At 40.9% G+C, this 23,314-nt stretch overlaps 1 pseudogene; it reads left to right on the top strand.

The window, feature by feature from the left end:
* The window catches only part of LOC122554919 (NAD(P) transhydrogenase, mitochondrial-like), a 242,989-nt pseudogene that overhangs the window by 92,986 nt on the left and 126,689 nt on the right, over nt 1–23,314 (top strand).

Below are 23,314 nucleotides of genomic sequence, written 5' to 3'. Positions count from 1 at the left end.
AGCAAGATTTTGTGCATAAGAAATAAGAGTATCTAAAAAGTATTAAACTCATTACTTTAATCTCTGTTAGCTATTTTGTGCACACTCCTATTTGATCACCACATATGCTGAATATATTTCCTTGTAAATGTATATGCCTGCATGATGCACAACGATAATATCCCAGTTTGAAATACTTTTAATCATTCTTTTAAAGGAAAACAGATGCCTAGTAAATAAGTTTATAAAAATTAACTTTGACAGCTTAAAGATTTTGCTGCTAGCGAGCACCAATACATGTTATGCTAATGATGACCCTTTTAAACTTCTACCTTGTCAAATGCTGTTTGTATTTCTTGGTGCCTGTGTGCAGCTGATGCACCAGAACATTTGGGCATTTGATGCATTGTAAACAGCAGTCCTAAATCTGCTGACCAGACATTATCTTCTGTATCCAAAACAGAAGAAAAATATTTTGTGTCTTTCACCATTTTGGGCATCTTGCTGTCCCTTCATTTGTGGGATGTCTGAACGCTGCAGGGGACCACATTCTTTGCAGTCCCCTCAAAATCATCCTGCAACCACAAGTGGCTCCATTCCCACCACACCGCACCAGGAGCAGAATCCTCCCTCAACAAGCCTATACCCAGCCCCAGAAGCAAGTCAGGATCTCATTTGTTTTGTCAGTAGACTTCAAGCAATGATGACCCACACTCTGTCATTGCACAACATTGACCTCTGGAACTGACCATCAATGGGTCCACATGCTGATTGATGTGCACAGACTCTCTGAGTGGTTACCAGAGACACTGATACTGGAAGTAACTCATTCCTTCAGGAACACTTGCTTCTGAGTGGCACTGAAGGCAAAAGTGTGGGCGGCAGATTTGTAAAACGCCTGCATCTCTGACTGTTCCAAGAGGTTGTGATGGTGGGGTGGGAGGGCTCTAAGGAATTTACTATTTCTTCTCGAGGTGGCGAGAAAATGACCTGCCACCCAAAGTGAACAGGCTTGGCTGCAGGGTGCAGAGGCTGCCAGTGGCACGATCATGGTACCCAGGACCCGGATATAACTTCAGAAAAATTTCAATGACCTTACTGTTGACTTATTCAAATTTTCATACCACTTGCACGTGGCATCCGTCATTATCTGTCTTCCCCAGTATTCTCCTGCACAGCACCCTTTTCTGTGACATACATTGCAGTTCTACACATTCGTTTCTCTCCAAATAGCTACCAGTCACGCTGACCTTCATCCAAATGCCAACTCACACCATCCCTCATCATCTCTGTCCACAATACTCTCTTTGTGTCCTTAATGCACATTCCACTTCTCAGACTTCTAACTCCCGATGCATGCAATGCCGCAAGTAGTGAGCTAAGAGTTTCTGGGTTGGCCGAAACATTCTGGATAACTGCCATTTCTGGATTTCAGAGTTCCAAACAACAGAGTTTACAGTGCTTTCATGTGGACAGTCTTTTTTTTCAATGTTTTGAATATTTTAATCACCTGCCATTGCTGCCACCATGTATTGTGAACATTATAGAATGAAGCTCCAGGAAGAGGCAGAAAACTGGAGGTGAGACTTCTGGCACAGCCACACAGATGGCATTGGAGAAAGGTGTCCCGGAGATCAGCTGGCACAGAAATTAAGCTTTGGCATTGAAGAAAGAGAGGTGGGACCAAAATCTGGTGGCATGATTAGCACTTAAGCTGAATTAATATGTTCATGAAATGCACCATGTTGAGTTTGTACCCATCCTCCATGGCTGTACTTACTCATGTTGTCATTCTCCCATAGGTCACTGAAGGGTGAGGGAGGAACAGGACTGGTGAGTCTTTGGAGGAACGTGAACATGCTGAAGATGCACTATTACATCACTCACATGCAGCCTTTACTAGTGAACCTACACATACCTCAGTGCTTACTGGGGTAAGGATAGCTAACCTATGACATGGTGAAAGTGAGGACTGCAGATGCTGGAGATCAGAATCAAGATTAGAGTGGTGCTGGAAAAGCCCAGCAGGTCAGGCAGAATCCAAGGAGCAGGAAAATCAACGTTTCAGGCAAAAACCCTTCATCAGGAAGGGCTGTTGATTCCTGATGAAGGGCTTTTACCCAAAACATCGATTTTCCTGCTCCTTGGATGCTGCCTGACCTGCTGTGCTTTTCCAGCACCACTCTAATCTTGATTATGACATGGTGAGACAAGCGAGTAGGTGGTGGCATAGCTGTGTAAAATTCTCACGAGAAGGTGAAGACTACTCAGAGATCAATAGTCACATGTTCAGAGGTGATCCTTGACCTCCCACCCCAGGATTCAGTCAGTGATGCTGTGAGGGGGGAGTGGAAGCTTGCAGAAGATGTGACTGCTACCAAATAAATGAATAATGGCCACTCAATATCCAGTGCACACAGTCTTCGGAACACTCCATTAAAAGCTGGCAGAAGCAGACTCCTTGAATGTTTTAAAGGCAGAAGATATATTCTGATGAAGTGAGGGATTGAAAGATGAGTAAGGGTAGACAGGAATGTGGATTTGAGGTTAGAATCAGAAAAGCCATGACCTTGAATGGCAGAACCGATCCAATGGCCCCCAAAGGCTTACTTCTGCTCTTATGTTCTATGGTCTTCTATACATATGAAGTTGGTAGGTGTGACTAACTTAGTTTGGAATTTTCTTCAGCATGGACTGGTTGAACCGAAGGATGTGTTTCCATGCTGTATGATTTTATAAGAGCATGAGTAGTCAATTCAGCCCCTCAAGTCTGATCTTCTGTTCAATACACATATAAGTTTGTGGGGTGAATTTGTACTTGCAGAGTTAATTTTACTTCACTCACAAGCTGCATGAATCCATGTAAGATTCTGTAAATTCATTTTTTTAGATTAGAATCAGTCTAAACATTGTGGCACAGACAGTATCACCCAGGAGAACTCTCACCTTCAATACATTATCTGGGCTGACAGGCACCAATTGTTAAATTTCACTTGAAAATGTAACATTTAAGAAAATGTTTCGCGATTTGCATATGAAAGAACTGAAGCCAACGTGGTAATTGTAAAAGATGAGAGACTTAACAAACAATCCAGGTCTTTTTCAATATATAATTTTAGTTACATCACTTTTGCAATAAATTATGTGTCTTACAATCTTATACTCCACAACCACCTGATGAAGGAGCAACGCTCCGAAAGCTAGTGCTTCCAATTAAACCTGTTGGACTATAACCTGGTGTTGTGTGATTTTCAACTTTGTACACCCCAGTCCAACACCGGCATCTCCAAATCAATTTACAAATACATTGTATCTTTCCCCATTTCAATTAACCTTATTATACAAGAGTCCTATAAAACGTGGCTTCATCCTCAGCTGAGGAAGGGAATTCTTGGCTACCTGGACAGACTATCTGTGCTGTTTCAGCTGAGTCAATTTCTCTTCTGCAATATCGCCGTACTAATAAACTGTCTGTCAATTTCACTTCGAACTGTGTTTTGTGATCTCTAATGTATTGGGCTACTTTCTCTGACAGGGTTCAGAAATGTTGAGCTATAGGGAGAGGCTGAACGGGCTGCGGCTTTTTCTCCCTGAAGTGTTGGAGGCTGAAGGGTGACCTTATAGAGGTTTATAAAATCATGAGGGGCGTGGATATGATAAATAGACAAGGTCTTTTTCCTAGGGTAAGGGAGTCCAAATCTCGAGGGCATAGGTTTAGGGTGAGAGGGGAAAGATTTAAAAGGTACCTGAGGGGGCAGCTTGTTCACACAGGGAATGGTGCATGTCTGGAATGAGCTGCTAGAGGAAGAAGTGGAGGCTAGTACAATTAGAATATTTAAAACGTGTCTGGATGGTTATGTTAGTAGGAAGGGTTTAGAGGGATATGGGCCAAAAGCTGACAAATGGGACAAGGTCAGTTTAGACTATTTGGTCGGAATAGACGACTTGGACTGAAGGGTCTGGTTCCGTGCTCTATGATCACCCTCAACTCCACTCTTCCTGCCTTTTCCATACAATCCTTGATTCCCTTACTGATTAAATAACTGTCACTCACAGTCCTGAATATACTTAATGACCCAGCCTGAACAGTTCTCTACAGCAAAGAATTCCATAGTTTTATCACCCTCTGAAAGAAGGGATTCCACCTCAACTCTGTCTTAAATGTGTAACCCCTTACTCTGAGATTAACCTCTCTGTTCCTAGACTCTCCCCCAAGGGAAAACAACCCCTCTATATATACCCTGTCAAGCCCCCCAGGAATCTTATATCTTTCATTCTTCTAAACTCCAATAAGTACGAGCCCGACCTACACAACCTCTTGGGCAGTGCAGTGGTATAGCGGTTAGCACTGCTGCCTCACCTCCAGGGACCTGGGTTTGATTCCAGCCTTGGGTGCCTGTCTGTGTGGAGTTTGCACATTCTCCCCATGTGTGTTGGATTTCTGTCGGATGCTCTGATTTCCTCCCACAGACCAAAGGTGTGTTGGTTAGTTGGATTGGCCATTCTAAATTGCCATAGTGTCGAGGGATCTGTAGGCTTGTGAGTTAGGTGGTAAATGTGGAATTATGGGGTTAGAACATAGAACATAGAACATAGAACATAGAAGAATACAGCGCAGTACAGGCCCTTCGGCCCTCGATGTTGCGCCGATCCAAGCCCACCTAACCTACACTAGCCCACTATCCTCCATATGCCTATCCAATGCCCGCTTAAATGCCCATAATGAGGGAGAGTCCACCACTGCTACTGGCAGGGCATTCCATGAACTCACGACTCGCTGAGTAAAGAACCTACCCCTAACATCTGTCCTATACCTACCCCCCCTTAATTTAAAGCTATGCCCCCTTGTAATAGCTGACTCCATACGTGGAAAAAGATTCTCACTGTCGACCCTATCTAAACCCCTAATCATCTTATACACCTCTATCAAGTCACCCCTAAACCTTCTTTTCTCCAATGAAAACAACCCCAAGTGCCTCAGCCTTTCCTCATACGATCTTTCTACCATACCAGGCAACATCCTGGTAAACCTCCTCTGCACCCGTTCCAGTGCCTCCACATCCTTCCTATAATATGGCGACCAAAACTGCACACAATACTCCAGATGCGGCCGCACCAGAGTCTTATACAACTGCAACATGACCTCAGTACTCCGGAACTCAATTCCTCTACCAATAAAAGCCAGGGTTGTTCTGTGGAAGGTCGGTGCATTAACATTCTTCCTTAGAGTGCATACGGTACTTGAGATGTGGTCTCACTGGTGTCATATGTAACTGAAGCAAAACTTCCCTTTTTCTGTATTTAGCTCCCCTTGTGTTAAATAGTAACAGTCTATTTGCTTTCCTAATGACATGCTGTATGTGCACAGTAACCTTCTACAACGTATGTATGAGGACACACAAATCCTATTATATCTCAGGCTGTGCAACTCCTTAGATAATTTTTTTTAATGCTTTCTGTCAAAATAGACATTTTCACATTTTCCTATATATAAGACTCTATTTGCCACAACTTGGTCAACTCACTTAATCTAACAATATCTTTCCGTAGCCTCCTTTGGTCTCTTCATTTAAATCATTTATATAAATGGTAAACAGTTGAGGTCCCAACACAAGCTCTTTGGAACACCACTCATTCCTACTTGCCAGTGTGAGAAGACCCATTTATGCTTCGGGTTAGATAACCAATCATCTATCTATACCAAAATGCTACCTTGTACATCATGGGTTTTTATTTTCCGTAATAACCTTTAATGTGGCAAATTAGCAAATGCCTTCCGGAGGCATTAAGTATGGTATATCCACCAGTTCTTTACTTAAAGCATATGGTACCACTTCAAGGAACTCTAATAGATTGTTCAAACAAGGTTTTCCTTTCACAAAACCATGTTGACTCTACCTGATTACCTTGAATTTATCCAAGTGCCCTGTTATAACTTTTTACATAATAGCTTCTACTATTTTCCCTATGACAGGTTTTAAGCTAATTGGTCATATAGTTTCCTGCTTTTGAACATTATTGTAAGAAGTGTATAGAAAGCATAACTTTATTATTTTGTTATTAATAATATTATTATTAATTAATAAAACAAAAGTTCCTATCTGCTCTTTCTAACAGACTCCTCATTTTGCTAACTTCAAAGACTTATACACATATGTGGCCTGGCCTCTACTTTTTTGTAGCCTCTTGAAATTATATCATTCAGTTTGTGTTGCCTTGGCTCATTCTTCTCTGCATGAAATTACATCTGTCATGTGTCTAATCACTATACCTGCCTGTCATTTATGAAAGTGAACAGAGCAAATAATAATGAAAAGATTTGACACAAAGACTGTGATAATGGTAGATCAAGTGGTGAAAATGAGAAGAATGTGCGAAATGTGCGACATTAGTTTAACCAATGTTTTAAACTTGGGGTCTGGGGCAACATATTTCACTAAAACCCATGCCTGCTAGTTTAGTTGGTTGTTTCATAATAAACCTTTGCAATTTTAAAGGTGTTTGTTACAATAGACATAATTTAATTTGTGTTCTTTGATATTTTTCTGCTGCTGTTCACTTTAGGTGGTTTCTTAGTTCCTGAGAAGATGCTGGACATGTTTAAACGACCCACTGATCCCCCTGAATATAATTACCCGTTTCTGTTCCCTGGTATGGTTTTTGTTGGAGGTTACACAGTTGCTCTGATCAATAATTATCCTATTGAACAGGTGAGACCTCTGCGAACTGAATATGTAAATCTGCTCCTCACCACCAGGTTTACTTCTCTTTTTGTTTGCATGCCATTGTTTGCAAAGATTTGTCAACTATATTTTGTAATGTTGAGGGTGAGTAATGATAGTACCACATAATACTTAAAATCAGCAACAATACTTGCAAGTACACTAACAGAAGTAGGCCAGTTAGCCTGTTCCACGAAAATGGCTAATCGGATTCAACTTTTCCTCACACCCCTTAATGCCATTTAGTCAACAGAAATCTATCAATCTCAACTTTAACATTAATGGTCAACCCACCCATGCATGCTGCATGCAGAACAGGTGCCTTAATCCATTATACCTGACCCAGCTCAGATATTTAAGAGGCTAGAACACTTGCTTGCAGTCTGAGCCTGTGATGCAGTTTAAAGAAAGCAATGGAAGATTGGATATTTTCAAAAATGACAGCATTTGAGAAGAAGGGGACGTAACCCATACAAAATGGCAAGAATGGTGGAGGGGAGATTCCATGTGGTGGGGGAACATCTTTGGGAATGAGGATTGATATTGTGGAGCTGCAGCGTTCAACCATTTCCACTTCCTAGGTCATTTAGTTGCACCTCATAGAAACATGAACTACTTATAAAATTTGAGTCCTTGAATTTACATTTGTCTTAAATCCTGATATCGAGCTGGGTTTTTCTAAATGAGGGTTTTCTAGCAGTGAAGCAGTAGGCCAGCAGACAGAAGGCACTTTCATTTCGTCACTCATCATGTGCATCCAGACCTCAGCTGAAAAATCACGGCAACATTCAGCTCTGTCCTCTGTTACATGTGCTCAGGGATACAGTAAAGGAAATGTGAAGTTACCTACAAAGAAACATGCAGTGGTACTATCAGTAGACTATAAATTCAGTGGTGCAGTGGTACTATCAGTAGACTATAAATTCAGAGACCCATGTTCTGGGATCACCAGTTTAAATCCCACCAAGGTGGGTGGTGAAAATTCGAGTTCAGTAAAATTTGGAACACCATCTGGCTCACTAGTGTTCTGAACAAAATCTGTTCTCCTTACTTGGTCTGGTTGACCCATGACTCTTGACCTACAACAAAGCCTTCAGTTCAAGGACAGTGAGGGGGATGGGCAACAAAAGCTGATTTTGCCAGTGAGCCCTACCTCCCATGCAAAGATAAGAAAATGCACCTAAAACTCAGAATAGACTGAAATCATAGTCCTTTATATTGGAGGAAGCAAAGGAAAGAGAATATACAGTTATAGCATATTTTGTTAATATGACAAAGAGTAAATGGACTCACCACAATTCAACAGTAGCCTTGGGGCTGTTATCTAAGAAAACAAAATATTAAATCAAATTATTATGTTCCTATACTGATGGTTCTATTATTGGCTCATTCCTGATTGCTCTTGGAGCCATGGGTTGAATTTGCACTTGATCTTGTATTTATATTGTCTGTGCAGTAAATTGTTGACTACAGGATAATGATGTAGCACTAAAAAGTACAGAAAATGACACAAGAGTGTGAAAAACTGCTTGAGATTTTTCATTCCTAACTTGCTCCAACATATGAATGGGAGAATGAGAATGTGTTTCATTCCAGGTACGTTAATAGATAGAAACATAGGAACAGAAGTCTGCCATTCAGTCCCTCGAACGTGTTCCACCACTCAGTGACATCATGGCTGACCTGTAGCCTAACTTCATATACTTGCCTTTGGCCCTTTTCCCTTAATACCTTTACTTGACAAAATATATCTTATGTCAGATTTAAAATTAACAACCGATACAGTAACCATTGCCTTTTGTGGAAGACAGCTCCAAACATCTACCACCCTTTGTATGTAGAGCTGCTTCCTAACATTTCTTTGGAACAATCTGGCCCTAATTCTCAGACTATGCCCCCTCGTTCCAGAATCCCCAACCAGTGGAAATAGTTTACCATATCCACCCTGTCTTTTTGTGTTAATATCGTGAATTTAGTTAAATGCATTGACATTCAGATAAATTATTTTATGACTTACAAGTGTTTCTTTAATAGATTTAGTTGAAAAGTCCTGAACTAAAATATTTTATGAATTACTCACATGATAACAACCTGATCCTATTTTATAATTCACAAGTATTTGGTGTCCTTTTTATTTTTGAGACCCTGCATGTATATATTGGCTCAGTGTGGCAAACAAAAGGCACTTCACTATATCTTTTTAGCAGCGAAATGCTCTGGGCCATTCTGAGGATGTGCAAGGAATTAGATAATTGCGTATGTTTCTCCACATCCTGTACAAATTAGACTGATAATGCATATATTTATTATTCATCAGATGATGTATCTTGGATCAGGTTGTGCTGTGTTGGAGCTTTAGCTGGACTGTCCACTCAAAATCCTGCTCATCTTGGCAATGCTTTGGGAATGATTGGTGTCGCTGGAGAAATTGCTGCTATCTATCCCCGGAGACCTTAGACCTTCTCCTGAACTATTGGCTCAGATGTCAGGTGCGGTGGCCACTGGTGGCACTCTTTGTGAGCATTTACTTGGCTGTATCAGGGTTTTTTTATATTCCTGGCATTACTCACCATCCTCACATCACACTTGCAGGTGTCCTTGGAGCAGAGGTATGGATGCCCAGAGGCTTATTCCAGTCCAATGCAAGGATGTTGCTGCTGCTGGACTGGGTTTGTGGCAGGTTATGAGACAAGCAACAAGAAAGAAAAGTGTACTTGATCTCATCCTAACAACCTACTTGCTGCAGATACATTTGTTCATGACAGTATTAGTATGAATGATAACCACACAGTCTTTATGGAGACAAGGTGTGTCTTTGCATTAATAATACTTTCCGTTATGTTGTGTGGCACTATCACTGTGCTAAATGGGATTAAGTTTGCACAGATCCAGCAATTCAAAACTAGACAACCATGAGGTGTTGTGTGCTGAAAGCAGAATTGTATTTAACCACAATTTGTAGCCTCATGACCCAGCAAAGATGTCAACAACATGCAACATCACCACATGCACGTTGCCCTCCAAGCCAAAGACTACCCTGACTTGGAACAATAATACTGTCCCTTCATTGTTGCTAGGTCAAAACTCTGGAGCTCTTTTATGTGTACCTGCCCCACGGACCTGCTCTGTTCTCGAATGTTGTCTCAATAACCTCATATATCCCCAGTCCAAAACTGGTCATTCAAATATATTCCATATATGTTATGAAGGAGAAATCTGGAATATATTGAGCACATCCCAGAACTTGACTGCAACACCTTTCAAAAGCTGTCAGAGATTCAACATCAGATCAGCTGTGCCATGCCCCTTTAATGTTCAAAACCTCACATATTCAATATATATTAACTTAGGGATTTTGTTGAGAGCTTCTTACAAAACTTGTCTTTCTCCTTTGTAGGGGAGTGTAGTGTTGGAATGTTAATTCTCCTGAGGTCAACTAGTCTTGTTTGAATTAAGTGGGAGGAAAGAACACATTCTGAACCATTTGTGGACAGGTGGGAGACTTGGGGTGGGGGGTAGTTCTATCAGGGAATCCTTTACGGCAAAGCCAATTCTTTGTCTTATTCCTGCTTTTCTCCGAACTCTCCACCTGCTGGGTGAATGTGTAATGGCTTTCTTTTCGTGATTCTCTCTCAACAAGCCTAGTCTCTGCAGAAATGCTATATCAATGTTCAATCAATCCAATTCCATATTGATCAGACTGTCCAGCACATGTCTTTGACCAACTGCGTGTTGTTTATCAGTCCCATGTACATGGTCCTCGAAAATTTGAAGAGTTTGCATCTTCTTTCATTTTGTTTGGTTTGTTGGTTTAACTAGGTGAAAGTGAGTTCCATTCACTTGATGAGCAGAGACTCAAATCTCCAGCACCCATTGAGGTAAATGGACCACGGTGGATAGGCACTTTCTGAATCGAGGGTTTCTTGACTTGAGGTGGGCGGGGGCTGAGCAGTGGGATATGATGATACCTTTTACCATTCAAGGCGGCTCAGGGGACCTGTAGAAATGAACCTAAAATTTGCTGGGTTAGCCAAACTGAAGTTAAATGAAATTAAATGGGAATGAAATGAGGAGTAGAAATGTGAAACTTGGTGAAGACCTAATGATTAGGTAGAGGTGACAAGTCTTTTTTAAGTGTTTGTTTAGGCTGAAGACATGTGTGGTTTTTTACATCAAGTCTTGTAACTCAAACAGTAATAGGCTGAACTGTCAGAGTAGCTCTGGAAAAGCTGAAGTTTTATTTAAAACAAACACAATGAATCAAATGTGATAATGTGGACTATTCATCAGCTGAATTGTAATTGTCATGGAATTGTGTTAAGTAATTATCACACAGTTGTTTGGATGACATGTAAGTAGTGAACAGTGAGTGGAAGCTAAAGTTTTCTGTTAAAGTTCACTAAGAACAAGGGATAAACACTTTTCCAAGGCAACACAACCAAGGCTTAATGAGTTAATCGATGAAATTGATCTGTAAAATGTAGCATGTTGGTGATATTTGCCAGTGGTCAAACTGATCATTTTCTGGAGACTGGATAGTGTCAAGTGTGAAATGTAAAGCTTCTTTGTGTGGAAAGCATTTCAAGCAGCTTGTCTCATAGTAAAATTCAGCTAGCTCGAGAGTCAGTGAACAATGATGAACAATTGAGCCAAAGTGAGCTCATGACCTGTTCTGGTCTGATCTTCAGACAAGTTGGTGTAAAGGGCTTCTATTGTGATCATAAGCATTTTATGGTAAATTTTTGTGGGTTTTTTATACTGTATTTTGCTTTAATAAAAACATTGGGTATGTTCTATTGTTAGAACTGCTTTGAATTTTTGGTATCCAGAGTAAATCCGATAGATCAGAGAGAGCCAACAGACCTATACATCTTTATGCCAATTGATTTGGGCTTAACTTTTGTAACTCCGGTCTCTCATGTTGTGCTAATGGTCTGCAGCAAAACTGAAGTAACCTGTCCAGGACGGAAGCCTGAGCAAACTGTTTGAGAGTTTGGGCTGCCTGAATGTGAGCCAAACTGATGTTAAATGAAATTAAATGAGAATGAAATGAGGAGTAGAAATGTGAAACTTGGTGAAGACCTAATGATTAGGTAGAGGTGTCTTAATATGTCAGTGAGTGTAAAGGGATGCAAGGACTATATTTGGCACTGACATGGTTGCAAGAGTTTTCGGAAAGATATTTAAACATCGGTATGCCTTTGATTTCTACTGAAGATTTTTGTCAGGGTTTGCTCCTGTAGACTTCAATTTTCCTGAGACATTTATAAGACGATGAAAATATTCATCCACAGCTGGCAGTTTAATTTCCACAGGCCACTCAGCTTACTCGGATGTTTCACAACTGCTGACTGAACCATATCCCTGTTCCTTTGAAACTTTAACCTGCGAGACACCCAGTTTCTGTGTGACACCATAGCGAGTCGCATCTGAGTACTTGCCGATGGAGAGGCTGTGAGCTCAGGAAGAGAGATGTACATATTTAACTATTTCACAGAATGACTGTACTTTGTTGCAGTCAAGCAATGTAGACTGGAAAAGTCTACAAAAGGGAAAAGTGTGTTTACTCTGCCTACCCACAAAGTAGATGCCTATTTTTGACTTGTTAGATGCACGACCATTGCTCCTGTTGTTATTACTGTAACATCATTTACTGAAATGAAAGGTGCTACATCACAGGGTAAACTCTCCTGCTTAATTTAAACCAGCAACACAGAAAAGATTTATCCCATGCAGCAATCTATGAAAATTCAAGAGGCCAAGAACTATTTAAAGTAAAAATTAACATCTTTATTTCTTAAAGTATAACAGAGAATAATTACCTAACAACAATTTACAACTCCTTCCTCTAAGTTCTCTTTTACTTTCCCTTCTATAATACTAGTCCGATAAAACCCCCGATTACGATTTACTGAAAAAATTAAAATTTTCAAAACCAGCCCCTGCCGAATCTTCTCTTTGCAGATTTGCTCTCCAGGTCAGTATCGATGCCTTTCTTTGTACAAATTCCTTCCCGAGACAGGTACCTCTCAAACAGTTCTGATTAGCAGTCTACATCTGTTGGTCAGGTGGAGTTCTCCTGTCAACTGTTCAATTTTCTCCAGTCTTATACCCCAAAGCATCGGATTGTGTCATTGGCTTTTAAGATTGTCAGTATAAATTCGATTGGAATTTGGTATTTTTCGGGATATAATTTAAACTGATTGGCCTAATTCAAATCTGTTTTTGTCTCCAGGCAACCCAGCTCATCTAGCTTTCGACCAAGTGTTACATTGTTACCTTATTCAGAACACTTGGTGCTGTCAGGTAGCTCTGCAAGCTTTTAACTGCGTTAAAGGTATAGTACACCCAGATCTTCATAATAAAGGTAAAGCTTAAAACCTAAGGAGCTATCCAGACATCAGCCCAATTTTCTAAATCCTTTGTCACTGGACCCATTCTTCCCCTTTGCAGATTGCTTGGGACCCATCATGTTAAAGGCAATATAGAAATATCTAATGCTGGTCGTTGCTTTAGAAACAACCTAAATCCTTTCGTAGGTACACAAGTTACTGATTTTATTATAGATATTAAGATGCATGAATGGACAAGTGCAGCTTCACATTGAATCCTTTATGCTTAAGGAAAAAAATTGCATTTTCAAGTGAAATCGCATCATTACCACAGTGGTGTAAGACACCACGAATGCACAGTAAGATTTTTGATGTAATTTTTAAATGGAGGTTGTTTTTATCCTAGTTCCATTTTTGATTTTCTCTCATAGTAAATAGAACTTATTTTAAAAATTTTTTGCAGGACTTGGAATTGCCTCTCCTATCCACATCTCTGACCTTCCCCAGCTGGTTGCTGCTTTCCACAGTCTGGTTGGTTTAGCTGCCATGCTTATCTGTGTGGCTGAGTATATGGTGGCATATCCTCATTTCAGTACAAACTCTGCAGCAAATTTAACCAAGCTCATAGCCTACCTTGGCACCTACATAGGTGGAGTGATGTTCAGTGTTGTTTATGGCAAATTACAAGGTGAGTTTGGAGTCATCTGCATTTTAAATAGAACAGTACAGCAGAGAAACAGGCCCTTTGGCCCACCATATCTACACCAACCAGATGCAATTCAAAACTAATCACATCTACCTGTACATGTTCTGTATCCCTCTCTTCCCTTCCCTCTTCATGTGTCTGTTTAAATGCCTCTTAAACCTTCCCATACATCTATTTCTACCACTTCAAGCACCTTCTATGTTAAAAAAAAACTTTGTTTGCAAATCGCCTTTACATTTCTCCCCTCTCACCTTAAACCTAAGCCCTCTATCCACCCTATCATGCTTCTGATTATTTTATATAATTCTATCAGGCCACCCCTCAGCCTCCAATGCTCTAGCGAAAACAAGCCAATATCCTAGTAAATCTTCTGCACCCTCTCGAAAGCCTGCACATCTTTCCTATAATTTGGGGATGCGAACTGCACATATTTCAAATGTGACCCAACTAAAGTTTTATACAGCTGCAACATGACTTGTCAACATTTATACTCAGTGCCCTGACTCGGCAGACCAGCATGCCGTACGCTTTCTTTACCACCTTATCCATTAATGTTGCCACTTTCAGGGAGCTATGGACTTGAATCCCAAGATCCCTCAGTATATCAGTGCTCCTAAGGGTCCTGCTATTTACTGTACAGTTTCCTCTTGCGTTTGACCTCCCAAAATGCACCATCTCACATTTGTCCAAATTCAAGTCCATCTGCCATTTCTCCACCCAATTTTGTGATTGATATATATCCTGCTGTATCCTTTTGATAATTTTCTCACTATCCACAACTCCACCCATTTTTGAGCCAGCTGCAAATTTACTAATTAGACCACCTACATTTATACCTAATTCATTTATATATATTACAAACAACAGAGGTCCTAGCACTGATCCTTGTGGAACACCACTGGTTACAGACTTCCAGTCCGAACACCCCACCCCTCCCCCCACCGCATCCCCCACCTACCAGGGGTGGCGCAGTGCAAAAGGAGGTACAGAGGCTCATTAGTTAGTTCTGCTGCCTCATAGCACTCAGGACCCAGATTCAAATCCATTCTTGGCCGGCTCTGTGGAGTTTTGCGTTCTCCCTGTGTCTGCATGGTTTTCGTCCAGGTTCTCCAGTTTCCTCCCACAGTCCAAAGATGTGAGGTTAGGTGGTTTTGGCAATTTAGCATTGCCAATGTGTCCAGGGATATGTAGGCTAGGTGGATTAGCCATGAAAAATATGTGCTTATAACGGTAGGGTGGTGGGGGGTTGGGTCTGTGTAGGATGATCTTCAGAGGGTTGGTGTGGACTTGATGGACTGAATAGCCTGCTTCCATGCTGTAGGGATTCTATGATCTATGAACTATCCTCTGTCTCCTCTCACCAAGCCAATTTTGTATTCAATTTGCCATCTTACCATGTGATTTAGCCTGCCTTGAGCGACCTTATCAAATGCTTATGTAAAGTCCATGTAGACATCATCCCTTGCCTTACCCTCATCAATTATCTTCATGACTTCCCAAAAAACTCATTCAAGTTTGTGAGACACGACCTCCCCAGAAAAGAAATGCTGGCTATGCCTAATAAGTCTTTTCAAAGAAGATCCTGAAACTTCTCCAATAATTTCCCTACCACTGATGTCCGGTTCACTGGCTCATACTTTCTGAATTATCCTTGTTAAACACTCTTAAAGGAACACCACTGAGTATTCTCGAGTCTTCTGGGACCTGACTTGTGGCTAAAGAGGGTACAAAAGTCTCTGTCATGGCCCCAGCATTTGTCTCCCTTGTCTTCCTTGTTATCCTGGGATAGATCCAATCAGACTTACCTGCCTTAATTTTTTTCAAGACTCCCAATACCTCCTTCTTCTTAATATCGATGCCTCAGAACATCAACATACCCCTCCCTAATCTTACCATCATCCATGTCCTTCTCCTTAGCAAATACCGATGCGGAGTACTCATTAACAACCTCACCCACTTCCTCTGACATCATACATAAATTCCCTCCTTTGTCCTTGAGTGGACCTACTCTTTCCCCAGTTTCCTCTTGCTCCTAGTCTGAGTATAAAATGCCTTGGGATTCTCCTTAATCTGACTTGCCAAGGACATTTTGTGGCCCCTATTCGCCTTCCTAATTTTGTTTAGGTTATTTTCTGCATCCTTTCTATTCCTCAAGAACCTTGTTTGATTTTAGTTTTCTAAACCATAGGTATGCTTCATTTTTCTTTTTTGACTAAACCTTCAATCTTGTCATCCAGGGTTCCCAAAAGTTGCCATCCTCTAGGAATATGAGGATGTTCCTTCTGCTCTCTGCCCCCTTAATTTCTCCATAAGTACGTGTACTTTTGGAAGAAAATCGAACCAGTTGCTGTTGGAAGAAGCTGATTAGTGCAGTCAGATTTTCAGAAGGTCCAGACCTGGAGACTCCGCAGAATAAATTGCAATCTTTTCACCTCTGGGCTTTAAGGTTAAATGGAAGGAATGAAACATCAAGTTCCACTCCCCTCACCCTTTCAGATGATCGTTATGGGTTGTTAATTTAATATGTCTGAGGTCAAGGCTAGTAAAGATTAGAAGATAATAATTGTTTGTAACAGACATCCTGGACAGCAGGATGGACAGGAAATCATTTTTTATGGATCGAGGATCTCTCTAAAGTGGCTACAATGTTCAGTTGAAAACACAAAGGCACTCATTGGGAAGATAGCAGGGAAAGAGACATCTAAGATAATAATAATAATAATAATAATAATAATAATACAGGATTAATTCCTCAGTTTGGCACCGCAAATGTGACTTTTGGCTATTCTGGATCTGACTTTTTAGTCATGAATTTAAAAGATGGCATGTCATCTAGGATGAAGGGGCGTCTAGGATTCTGTGATTGTACTATCAGTAAAATTGAGATGCCCACACATGTGTGAAAATAGAAGGACAAGAACTTTTCAAATCAGACTCCTTTGGTTTGAACAATTTCTGCATTTAAAATGATAAAATAGTTGGAAGTAGCCTAGTAGAAGGTGTTAGTTCGAAGTCAGTCTACATGTCTGATCTTAAGATTCACAAAATTCTTTATATTTGGAATTTGTATAATGTCACGCTTAGGTTCAGATATCTCAACAGTTACAGGCTTTTTCACATCAATTAACATCGACCTGGCCAAAGAAACACTGGCATCACTACTAGGAAAACCAGGACCACAAACACCAGACAGCACCAACTTCATCAGCAAAGACAACATCCACAAGCTAGTGGACCTGTGCCTCACTACCCACTTCACATTCAATAACAACACCTACAAACAAGTCAACAGAACACCTATGGGATCACCAATATCAGGGCTCACATCGGAAGCAGTAATACAGAGACTTGAACAAGTTGCCCTCCCATCTATGCAAACCAAACTTTGGGTCTGCTATGTGGATGACACCTTTGTCATCACAAAATGGAACAAATCCGAGGAAACATTCAGCGCCATCAACAATATCCTGACAGGCATAAAATTCATAAAAGAGGAAGAGAACTACAAAAGACTCGCATTCCTAGACGTGACTGTTAAACATACAGTTAATGGAGAGCTAAACTAACATCATTTACAAGATACAATGCAAGAACTGTAAAAAAAAACTACATCAGACAAACAAGCAGGAAACTTGCCACCAGGATACATGAACACCAACTAGCCACCAAAGGACATGACCCACTATCACTAATTTCCATACATACAGCCAAAGACAACACACACATCCTAGGACAGGCGAAACAAAGACACACATGAGAATTTTTAGAGGCAGAGCATTCTAACTCCATCAATGAACACATCGATTTAGATGCCATCTACCTTTCCTTCGACCGGAAATGACATCACCCACCTTAAGAAACTAAGACCTATAAATAAAGAGGCGGGATATACCACCAGCATTCACTGGAGACTCTCACTGATGACGTTATCTAGTCATGGTGATGAAACATCTGAAAACAAACCTTCCAGCTCAGTGAGCTAACTTACATACTCATCATCAACCTGAGCTACAAATCTTCTCATATCTCAACAATGCTAATTGTACAAACTCACTTCTGACTTGTCCGAGTTTCTAAACAATGAAGCAGGTTTCTCAGTTTTAAAATTGCATTCTGTGTTCTTAAACTCCACATGTTTAATAACAGAACCATCTTGTCATACAAGTTCTTGCTAGATCTGTCCACAGTGCTGGCTATTCTCCACCTTGCTGTGCATTAGAACATTAGTTGTTTTGCACAGTAGGCCTGTGACAGTTACATCTTTTCCATGAGCAGAGGAGGAGACGCTAATTAGTAATACATTTTTGGGGAGGTGATGGCATAGTGGTAATTCCACTGGACTGGTATTCTAGACCCCCAAGTGGACATGAGTTTGAATTCCGCTATGGCAGGTGGTGAAATCGGAGTTCAATAAAAATCTGGAATGACGATGTAACAATGTTGTTTAAAAAAAAAAGACCCATCTGGTTCACTAATGCTCTTTAGGGAAGGAAATCTCTCATCCTTACCTGGTCTGGCCCACATGTGACTCCAGACATACACCAATCTGGTTGACTCTTATTTGTCCTCTAGATGGGCAATAAATGCTGGCCTGGCCAGTGACACCGACATCCCATGAACAAAATAAAAATTAACTCCACCAATCGACCCAGCAAGATCTTAAAGTCCTTCCATTCACAGACAATTTCCTCCTGTCCGCCCATATGCAGGGCAAATATGTGGGACTCTGCAGGGCAACTCCAGACTGCTGCTGTTTGGGTGCAGAGCTGCCTATTGATGCAGGTTCAAGGGATGCTAATCCTTCAGTGGATAACCAGTGAGCAATGAGTTGCTGCAGGAACCATACGTGGTAAGTTCGAATTGAAATCAGAAGTGAGTGATACTAAAGGGGCAGAGTAAATAATTTTGAGGTACTTTTGGTAAGGAACAGAGGGGAAAACCTGCTGGTTCTTGCAAAATCTCTTCCAAAAATCAAGGTGACTCACACGTAGCCAAAAATCATACGACTCATCCCAGATATTTGTTTTATCGTATGAAAATCTTCATTTTATCCAAAACGCTGTTGTCTGGTTTCGTTCCCAAAACATATTTCACTAGCCCCCCATCTTTGTCTTAAACTTCTGTTGGCTGCTGTTGCTCAATACCTCAAATTCAAAATTAACATTACTGTGTTTAGTTCTTTCCATGACTTCACTCCTCTGCCAATCCTACAATATCCCCACCTTATGTACGTTGTTCTTGCGATTTCTGTCTTTTGTTAATTCCATCTCATGTCCCATCATTGCCAGATGTGCCCTCAGCCACCCAAGATTTTGAATTACATGACACCCTGCTCCCTGCCCCAACCCTTCTTTGCTGCTCTTCAACTCTTCCTTGAAATTCCCATCTCTTTGGCCAAGCTTTTGGTCACTCCTTCTGATTGCTGGTTTGGCTTGGAAGCCATCTTTTTCTGTTCATCCACGACATAGCACGGGCAACAAACCAGAGATAACAACTGTTTGTTCTAGCTCTAAGCTTCCACCCAAGCTCCCCATCTCTTGTCCTACCTGTGCCATGTGCTAGCGAGGTGAGGAATAGGGAGAGAGAAGAGTTGAACATGTGGCTACAGGGATGGTGCAGGAGAGAGATTTTTGTATTCCTGGTAATTGGGGCTCATTCTGGGGTAGGAGGGACCTCTACAAACAGGATAGTCTTCACCTGAACCAGAGGGGTACCAATATCCTGGGGGGGAGATTTGCTAATGCAAATTGTAGTTTGAGTATATGGGAGATTGAGAGTAGTGAAGGCAGAACTAAGGTTTCAAGAAGTTGGTTTGAAGTGTGTCTGCTTCAACGCCAGGAGCATCTGGAATAAGGTGGGTGAACTTGTAACATGGTTTGATACCTGGGATTTCGATGTTGTGGCCATTTTAGAGATATGGGTAGAGCAGAGTCTGGATTGGTTATTGTAGTTTCCGGGATTTAGGTATTTCAGTAAGAACAGAGAAAATGATAAAAGAGGGGGAGGTGTGGCACTGTTAGGCATGGTCTGTATTACCGTTGCAGAAAGGACATTTGAGGACTAATCTACAGAGGTATTATGGGCTGAGATTAGAAACAGGAAAGATGTTACCCTGTTGGGAGTTTTCCATAGGCCTCCAAATAGTTCCAGAGATGTAGAGGATAGGATAGCAAAGATAATCCTCGATAGGAGCAGGAGTGGTAGGGCAGTTGTTATGGGGCCTTTAACTTTCCAAATATCGACTGGGATTACTATAGTTCAAGTACAGTGTGTGCAGGAGGGTTTCCTGACACAGTATGTACACAGGCCAATAAGGGGCGAGGCCACATTAGATTTGGTACTGGGTAGTGAACCCAGCCAGGTGTTAGATTTGGAGGTAGGTGAGCACTTTGGTGCTAGTGACTACAGTGAGAGCCTTTTTCCTTGGATAGCGATGGCTAGCACAAGGGGACATAGCTTTAAATCGAGGGCTGATAGATATAGGAAATATGTCAGAGGGAGTTTCTTTACTCAGAGAGTAGTAGGGGCGTGGAATGCCCTGCCTGAAACAGTAGTAGACTCGCCAACTTTACGAGCATTTAAATGGTCATTGGATAAACATTAGGATGAGTAGGTTAGATGGGCTTCAGATTGGTTCCAAAGGTTGGTGCAGTATCGAGGGCCGAAGGGCCAGTACTGCACTGTAATGTTCTATGTTCTAATTTGCAATCCCACCCTGATATACTCCCTCGCTTTCTTTCTCCCTGTTTATCTGTCATGGTGGGTTTTTTTTTGCTATACTCTCAATCCATCCATTTTTTCTTAATGTTTTGATTCTAGGTTTAGAAATGCCACATCTAAGACTGGTACATCTGTTCTCAATTCTGTATATGTTTGTAGCACTCTTACATAAGCAGCAAATAGGTAACTGGTGATTTTTGACGACAATGAGTTTAGAAGTCATCCTTTGTCTTGTTTCTTAGAGATATTGATATGAGTTTTCACAAGTGCAGAGTTTTGTTTTAGTTTTGGTCAGCTGCCCCATCTGGTCCTCAGCTCTTTCTGAGGAAGAACCTTCCTTTAGCATAGACTATTAATTACTAAAGATATGTACTAAAGTAGCATGTGTATTAAAATAACATACTTAATATTTTGTAAACAATGACAGTACTTGTGCTAAATGATAATTTTCCTCTCATATCAAAAAGAATAGTGACTTATTAAAGCAGCTTTGTGAAACTTTCACGGAATGATCTGTGTAATGCTTTGAGCAAAAGAGATAAAAGGAAAGTTCTTGAATGTAAAAATAACAGCTCTCTACTTAAGACAAAAATGGCAATACCCTTGTTTATAGGGACATGTTGTCTGTCAATAAAAGTCTGTAAAAATCTTTTTATGTTTGCTTTGAAATAAATTGCAATTCTAAAGGATTTTAAAAGCTATCTTGTTTAACTCCTTCCCTCCCTAAGCATTCACTGCTTAGTATGGAGTCATAAGAGTCAAACAGCACAGAAAATATCAAACATAGAAACCATGAGCAGGTGTAGGCCATTCAGCTCTTCCATCATTCAGTATGATCATGGCTGATCCTCTGTCTTTATGTCATGTTCATACTTTCCCCCCATTTCCCTGATGCCTTTGAAATATTTTAAAAAATAAAAATCTCTTTCTTGAGCATATTCAGTGATTTGGCTGTCTTCTGTGATATCAAATTTGTCTCAGTACCCTGGTGGCCCAGTGGTTAGCACTGTTGCCTTATAGCACCAGAGACCTGGATTCAATTCCAGCCTTGGGTGACTGTGGAGTTTGCATATTCTCCCCGTGTCTGTGTGGCTTTCCTCTGGGTGCTCCAGTTTCCTCCCACGGTCCAAAGATGTGCAGGTTAAATGAATTGGTCAATGCTAAATTGCCCATAGTGTTCAGAGATATGTAGGCTAGGTGTAGTAGTCAGTGGAAATGTAGAGTAATAGGGTAGGGGGAATAGGTCTGGGAGGGTTACTCTTCAGAGGGTTATTGTGGACTCGTGGGCCATATGGCCTGTTTCCACACTGTCGGAATTCTGGTGCAATCATATTCTTGTGACAGTGTGACAATCATAAGTGCATGGAGTGCTCCAGCTATGGTCTATCATCTTGTACTGCTGCATCATAATTTCCTTGTCCCTGCATGAAATTAAGTGCCTCAACTAATAAATGCAAGTATCCTGTTTACCTTTGTAACCACTTGATTTCCCTGTCCTACTGCCTCCAGGAATCTATGGGCATGCACAGCAAGGACCCTCTGATCTTCTGTACTTCATAAGGTCCTACCATTAAACATCTACTCCGTTGTCTTGCTAGCCTTCCCAAAATGCATCACCTCATACTTTTCAGGATTATGTTGCCTTTATCATTGTTCTACCCGTTTGACCTGTCATCTACATCGTCCTGCAGTCTGAAGCTTTCCTCCTCATTATTTACCACACCATCAATTTTTAAGTCATCTCTGAATTTACTAATCATACCTCCCACATTTATGTCTAGATCATTAATGCACACAAGAATGAACCCTGTCTTACACACTGGACTCAGGCAACCAATCACAAAACCAGCCTTCAAACATCACCTCTGTCTCCTGCCACTAAGCTAATTTTAGATCCAATTTGTCAAATTACTTTGGATCCCATGGGCTGTTGGCTTTTTAACCTGTCTGCCATGTAAGACCTTCTTAAAAGCCTCAGTGATGTCCATGCAGACCGTATCAACTGCTCAACCCTCAATGGCACATCTGGTCAGCTCTTTGAAAAACTCAAAACTTGTCAGATATGATCTTTCACAACAAAGACATGCTGACTGTCCTTTATTAATCCTGATTCTCCAATTGGAGCTAAATTTGTCCAGCTGTTTTCCTACTACTGATGTCAGATTTACTGGCATATTATTCCCTAATCACCTTTCTGAATAATAATAATACCACATTCACCGTCACTTACTCTCCTGGCACCTTTCCTATGGCGAGAGAGATTTTGAAAATTCAATTCAGGCCCCTGCAGTCTACCCCCTTGCCGACAGCAGCCTAAGACTCATATCATTTTGCCCGGGGTACTCAACCAGTTGTTGAAACCACTAATACCTCTTCTTTCTCAATTATAATTTGCTCAAGTATATTGCAGATGTCATCTCTGATTTCATATTACTGCAAAGAAAAAGAAATGAATGCTTGAAATCAGAAGTAAAAACTGGAAGCACACAGCAGGATAATCTGCATCTGAAACTAACTGGTAGGCTACACAGGAGCAGGAGTGGGTCTGTTGTAATGTCCCCAAAGCCTCTATGACTACTGCATTCCCCGCCCCTCAACTCCCACTGAGTTAAATTGAAGCTGATCTGTCTCTCCATTCTATTTGCTCATCTTTCAACCAGATTCCTTCCTATCCTCAACTAAAAACATTCTCAGTCGAAAAGTCCTAATGGATAAAAAACCGCACATTGTTTGGCAAGAGTTTTTATTATAATTTGTTCATGGTATGTGGGTATTACATTCACCGCCCATCCCTAATTGCCCTTGAGAAGGTGGTAATGAGCTGCACAACAAAATGTATAAATATGTACGAAACA

This window comes from Chiloscyllium plagiosum, unplaced genomic scaffold, assembly GCF_037043375.1.
Source record: "Chiloscyllium plagiosum isolate Xiang-an unplaced genomic scaffold, Cpla_swu_hap1 HiC_scaffold_1, whole genome shotgun sequence".
NCBI classification, from domain to species: domain Eukaryota; kingdom Metazoa; phylum Chordata; class Chondrichthyes; order Orectolobiformes; family Hemiscylliidae; genus Chiloscyllium; species Chiloscyllium plagiosum.
This window is presented reverse-complemented; position numbering and strand designations above follow the sequence as displayed.